The 6,703-nt window shown below is 37.0% G+C and overlaps 1 long non-coding RNA gene across 1 annotated transcript; it reads right to left on the bottom strand.

Moving 5' to 3' along the window:
- Positions 1 to 668: 668 nt before the first annotated feature.
- On the bottom strand, positions 669 to 5,883 carry LOC148115558 (uncharacterized). Its single transcript, XR_015731973.1, has 2 exons — positions 5,602 to 5,883; positions 669 to 1,766 (listed from the first exon to the last, which is right to left on the bottom strand). It is a non-coding gene; the product is annotated as an uncharacterized LOC148115558 (long non-coding RNA).
- Positions 5,884 to 6,703: the final 820 nt, after the last annotated feature.

Genomic DNA, 6,703 nt, shown 5'->3' with positions numbered 1-6,703 from the left:
CTTGCTTTGTGTGATGTGTGTGTGTGTGTGTTTGTGTGAATAAAATTATTTTTAGTCCCTCTTTCTCTCTCTAAGACAAACACATGTGATTTATCAGGTTTGGTTAATAAAACAAAGAGGCTGAATCCAGATCTCAGCAATAGCTTGTTGCAAAGGTAAAGGTGAAGGTAAAGGTTCAACTTGCACATATGTGCTAATCATTCCCGACTCTAGGGGGCAGTGCTCATCACTGTTTCAAAGCTGAAGAGCCAACACTGTCCAAAGACGTCTCCGTGGTCATGTGGCCGGCATGACTAAATGCCAACGGTGCACGGAATGCTGTTATCTTCCCACCAAAAGTGGTCCCTATTTTTTCTACTTGCATTTTTTACATGCTTTCAAACTGCTAGGTTGGCAGAAGCTGGGACAAGTAATGGGAGCTCACCCCGTTACACGGCACTAGGGATTCGAACCGCTGAACTGCCGACCTTTTGATCGATAAGCTCAGTGTCTTAGCCGCTGAGCCACCACAACCCTCAGCTTGCTGTATTAAGCATTTTTTAATTTTTCAGTCTGAAATGGCTGTATTTATTTATTGATTAAATTTGTTTGTCACCCATCTCACAAAAAGGCTACTCTGTATTAGAACTTAGAATAAGTTTGTCACTTTGAATGTACACTAATCAGCATACATTAAACTGAAATTTCATTTCATTCAACTATCTCTCATCTCCAATATACATACAACATACACATAAACATGACAAGATAAATAAATAAATACAAAACTATGCATATACCTACATATATTATATGACACAGAGAAACAATACAGTCTAGTTCAGATGTATACATGTACATGGCGAGAAAAACGAATCTTGTGAGTTTACCAGTCGGATGGTATAGGGAACAAAGCTGTTACAGAATCTGGTAGTCCTGCTAGCAATACTTCAAAAACCTCCTCTCAGAAAGGAAGAAACAGAAACACACCATGAAGTGGATATGTGGGATGTCTAACAATGCTTTGAACTCTAAGCAGATAGTTCTTATAAGCAGCATCCTGAACGACAGGAAGAGAGCTTCCTATAATCTTCTCGGCTGTCCTTACTACTCTCTGTATGGACTTTCTATCTGAGGCACTACTATCACCAAACCAAACAGTAATGCAGTTTGTTAAAACACTCTCAATGTATGACTGCATGACTCCACAACTCTGCTCGTTCAGGTACAAATATGTCACAATATAGAACTCTCAAATCTTTGTTTGAAAAACCAAATCCAAAATGATCTGCTCTTTTCAGTTATGAGATCTGCACTAAGAGAAGTGCCAGGTCAGCTATGACTATTTCCTCTCACATAATACCAGACATTGCACTTGATCACTGCTCAATCAGCTTTTGAAGCAGGTCTGCTCTGATTGTGGTTTGAAGCAAGGTGTCAAAGAAGGTAAAAAAGAGCAGGCTTGTCATGTATACACTAAATTTGGATGGAAATGCCCATCCATACATAGGGTTGCCAGGTCTGCTTCCAAAAAATAGCGGACACGCGGGCGGGGGGGGGGGTTAAGTAGTAAAAAAAAAATTACAATTAAATTATATATTTTCTTACAAACAATTTACAGTAGGCCGTCGTATTTGTTCTGTTGATTTCGTTGTTGGTAATCCATGCAAAAGTAGCTTCCCAGTCTTTGGTGTATTTGCACACTCCTCTCTTTTGTTTTAAAGAATTCGAAATCTCGCCGCTGTCACTCTCATCACTCGACGCCATTTTAGGTCAGTCGACACAAGCTACAATACATTTTAAAAATGTGAACTATACATAATTTTATAATATATTTTTATTTTAATCTCATCATTAATTTTTTCGGAGAATCGAGTTCAATGGATATTCGATCTTTGTCTCATTCTAACTTATGAAAAAAAAGACAAAACGCGATTTTCCTATCCTTATTCTCTTAGATTGTACAGCTTTAGATTACGTACCATTTCATCATAAAGCTTTTGAATAAAAAAAATGTCCACTATGTTGTGAAAAAAAATAGTGAACATAATGTGAAAAAAGCGGACTGTCCGCTCAAATAGTGGACACCTGGCAACTCTACTTACAAGATATAGTATCATCCAGTGGTAAAATCCAATTTTTTTTACTGCTGGTTCTGTGGGCATGGCTTGGTGGGCATGGTGTAGCTTGGTGGGCGTGGCAGGGGAAGGCTACTGCAAAGTCTCTATTTTCACCCCACTTCAGGGGAAGGATACTGCAAAATCTCCATTCCCTCCCCACTCCTGGGGGAAGGATATTGCAAAATCTCCATTCCCACCCCACTCTGGGGCCGGCCAGAGATGGTATTTGCCGGTTCTCTGAAGTACTCAAAATTTCCACTACCAGTTCTCTGAACTGCTCAAAATTTCTGCTACCAGTTCATCAGAACCTGCCAGAACCTGTTGGATTTCACCCCTGGTATCATCCTGACCTTGAAGTAGATACACCTTCTCATCTGAAGGCCCAAGACCAGCTGATGCAAGACCAACTGATCACATCTGGAGCAGAATCCTTTATTGTTTTTAATCTAATTTATAAACTTCTATTAATCTTTTTTTAAAAAAGAAAAATACAATTTTGGGGAAGTAATTCAGATAGTGTATTGAGGCTTAGTATAATAGGTGAACTCAGGTCATAGTTATGAAACATAATATTTCATTATTTTGTGGAAGAAACTGTTTGGGTGTCATTTGTTCTAGGATGTTAGAAAACATTTGCTTGCATATACAGTAATGGAAGCATATAAATTAGGAAAAATATAGCAATGAAATGAGGTAGGACAGCTGTTATTTGTAATTTGTCCATTGTTTCTTGTCTTGCCTTCTGGTGCTTTGGAAAATAAATTGACCCCCTCTTCTTTGTGGCAGCCCCTCAAATACTGGAATACAACATGTCATCCCTAATCCTTCTTTTCTCTAAATTAGCCATACCCAATTCCTGTAACTGTTCTTCATACGTTTTTGTCTCCAGACCTTTATCATCTTTAATCACCTTTAATCAATCAACGGGACTGACTTTATATTTTAATGTTTCAACTTTTAAAATTTAGTAGAATATTAAACTAGTATTTTAGTCCTTAAATATTACATTAAGACTTTTTAAAAGGTGTAGTATATTATCAAACACAGTCGGCTTCTGGGGATTATAAACATACAAGTATTTTTTTCTCTTATTGTCTCACTGTTAGGATAGGTTTTTTTACAATATTTACTATCACTTTATATAAACTCCTTCTGTATTTTTTTTATTTAAAATAAAATAATTTTAGCAGTAAATATAAATGATTGTTTTGTTCAGTGACTGCAGTAAAGGCTATTTCCAAAGAATGTGTTAAGGACTGCTGAGTCTTTAATGCAATGTAAACTTTATTGCATTATAAAGTTTACATTATCTTGAGTGTTTATTCTGTTCCTTTGCTTTTTAAAAATAGCAGATGCAAAAGAGGATGAAGCTAAAGTATTTATAATAACCAGTAAGATATTGTAGAAGGGTCAATTTCAATAGATGCACCTTGTCATAAAAGCTACACTTGCTAAAGTCCTCTTTTTTGAAGCATTATTTAAGACATAATAACCCTGTCCTTTTTTCATTCTGCCCACCCAATGATTAGACCATTGCAAAACTATAAAATCAAAACCTACCACCTCGATCCACCACTCTTTTTCATAATGGCCTTTGCTGAAAGATTTTTCTCTTAGAACTTCTGAAAATTTGAGTGCGTAATATATTGACACATTGGCTCTTATTCATATTGTTGTTGGCACTCTGAGCGAAAGCTTTAGGAAGCACAATGTTCATAAAAGGAGTGTTGATTTCCCTTCCCAAATCATGTTTACCTATAGACTAATACTATAATCCAGTTCTTTCGTACAGTTCTTTTACCACGTGAAGTTGCCAAGTGAATCCTTTCATGTAAAAACTTGATCAGAATGCAGTGATCTTGAAGAATAGACAAATGCTCCCCCCCAGTTGGCTGAATCAGTCTTAGAACAAGGATTCTTCGCATTCTGAGATCATGTATATGTAGCACAAATATAAATAAGTTTGGTTTTCCTTGGCACAAACTATGGAAATTTGAGTTTCCTAGTAGGTTGGGCATTTAAATGTTATTAATGGAAAAGACAAAAAAAGGAGGCTCAAATTTGCATATAGAAGGGTTCCTTTAGAAAAGTAAGATGGTGATATTTAAATCTGAAGTCATCTCTAAAATAGATGAAGCTAAATATGTAATGTTTTTGTGCTGTGAGTGTAATGTATTTGGAATAAATGAATAAGTCTGAGCCACACATGGAATTTAAAAAATCACTATTGAACATTGGACGCTATCTAACAAAATGAAATTCAATGGTGAAAAAAGTAAGGTTCTACATTCAGGTAAGAAAAACCAAATGCACAGGAAATAATATAGTGGTACCTGGCTTAATAGTAGTAACTGTGAGGGGGATCTTGGAGTCCTAGTGGACAACCATTTAAATATGAGCCAGCAGTGTGTAACAGCTGCCAAAAAAGTCAACACAATTCTAGGCTGCATAAATAGAGGGATAGAATCAAGATCACGTGAAGTGTTAATACCACTTTATAATGCCTTGGTAAGGCCACACTTGGAATACTGCATCCAGTTTTGGTCACCACGATGTAAAAAAGATGTGGAGACTCTAGAAAGAGTGTAGAGAAGAGCAACAAAGATGATTAGGGGACTGGAGGCTAAAACATAAAAAGAATGGTTGCAGGAACTGGGTATGTTTAATGAAAAGAAGGACTAGGGGAGACATGATAGCAGTGTTCCAATATCTCAGGGGTTGCCACAAAGAAGAGGGAATCAAACTATTCTCCAAAGCAACTGAGGGTAGAACAAGAAGCAATGGGTGGAGAAACTAATCAAGGAGAGAAGCAACTTAGAACTAAGGAGAAATTTCCTGACAGTTGGACCAATTAATCAGTGGAACAATTTGCCCCCAGAAGTTGCAAACGCTCCAACACTAGAAGTTATTAAGAAGATGTTGGACAACCATTTGTCTGAAGTGGTGTAGGGTGTGCTGCCTGGGCAGGGGGTTGGACTAGAAGACCTCCAAGGTCCCTTCCAACTGTGTTATTCTATTTCTATTTCTAAACTACATCTATATCCTGTAGGAATGGGAATGAGATTATGGTCTTGATTGCCTCTAAATAATTAATCTTCCAAAACACTTAATCTGGGCTAATTACAGATAGCCCTCAATTTATAACCATTCATTCAAAGTTACAACAGCACTGAAAAAAAATTACTTACAACCAATCCTTACACTTTAAGACCATTGCAGCATTCCCCACAGTCACATGATCAGAATTTGGTTGCTTGGCAACTGCCATATATTTATGGAGGTCGCAGCATCCTTGGGTCACATAATCACAAATTGCAAACTTTTCTAGATGGCTTCTAACAATTAAAGTCAGTGGGGAAAACCAGATTCGCTTACTGAACATATGATTTGCTTAATAACTCCAGTGATTCACTTAAGCATAGGAAAAAGGATTGTAAAGTATGGCTCACTTAGCAACTCACTTGCTTATCAACAGAAATTGTGGTGGTAAATTGAGGACTACCTGTATTACTTGCACTGTTTCTCTTGGTGTGATGTGAGGCAAAACTTCCCGCATCCCACTGCTGATTTAGTTACTCCTTCTTACAAACACGGAACGAAAGCCAATCAGAGGATATAAAAAGCTCTACTTTCTTCAGATTCAGATCTAAGGCCAAATGCTAATAGGAAGGCCCACTAGTATTCTTTGCTAGGAGAGCTGCATGACCTAATTTAGAATCCATCAGATCTTTTGTTAGAGAAAATTTATTTCTCTATAGCTGTGCCTATTAATGGCTTTTGGAATGGACAGATACATAAGCCAATCAGAAGGCAGCTAATATGTTTGAATCTCCCGGGTCCTCCCCTAACTGTCATAGTTAACAGTATAAAAGGAGATTCTTGTCAGAAACTCTTGGCTGTTCGATCTTCACTTGTCTTAGCTATTTGGTCTTAGGCCTTAGGTCTTAACTCTTCTAGGATCTTCCCTTAGACAACTGTGAGCAGTTTGGAAGTCTGTTAGAAGAGCAGTTCTGGTGGTTTACAATACTATTTCTTCTGAGGAAGAATAGTCATAGATAACATAGTTTAGGGAGAGAATAGATATAGATATAGATATATAGCTGACATGATAATTAATCATAGTAACTAAGTGCTGTTTATTAATTGTATAGATATTGTTATGTTTTTATTGTGTAAATAAAAACATTTACTGTTAATTGATTTAAAGGCTCATTTGTTAAAGTAGAAATTCATAGAGACAAAAGTTCACGGTTCATTGATTTTATTAACCTCCACAACCTCCACAACATCTTTCAAGGTCATCATAAAGATCAGGGGTGGGGAACGATGGCCCCTGAGCAGGGCTGGCTCAGGAATCCTGGGAGTTGAAGTCCACAAGTCATAAAAGGGCCATCGTTCCCCACCCATAATAAAGATGGTCTCAGTGCTAAACATCTAGAACTAGAGCTAGGAGGTGAGACACTGGTTACTAATCCATGTTTTCCTAACTTTAGAATAATACATTTTATTGCCCAAATTTAGGAGCAAATTATTTGGAATGTTAAAAGATGTAGCATGTACTACTCCAATGTTTATTTAAGCACAAATAAAATTATCCATTTGAG

Source organism: Pantherophis guttatus, chromosome 2, assembly GCF_059756535.1.
Source record: "Pantherophis guttatus breed Tessera chromosome 2, ASM5975653v1, whole genome shotgun sequence".
Taxonomy (NCBI): domain Eukaryota; kingdom Metazoa; phylum Chordata; class Lepidosauria; order Squamata; family Colubridae; genus Pantherophis; species Pantherophis guttatus.
This window is presented reverse-complemented; position numbering and strand designations above follow the sequence as displayed.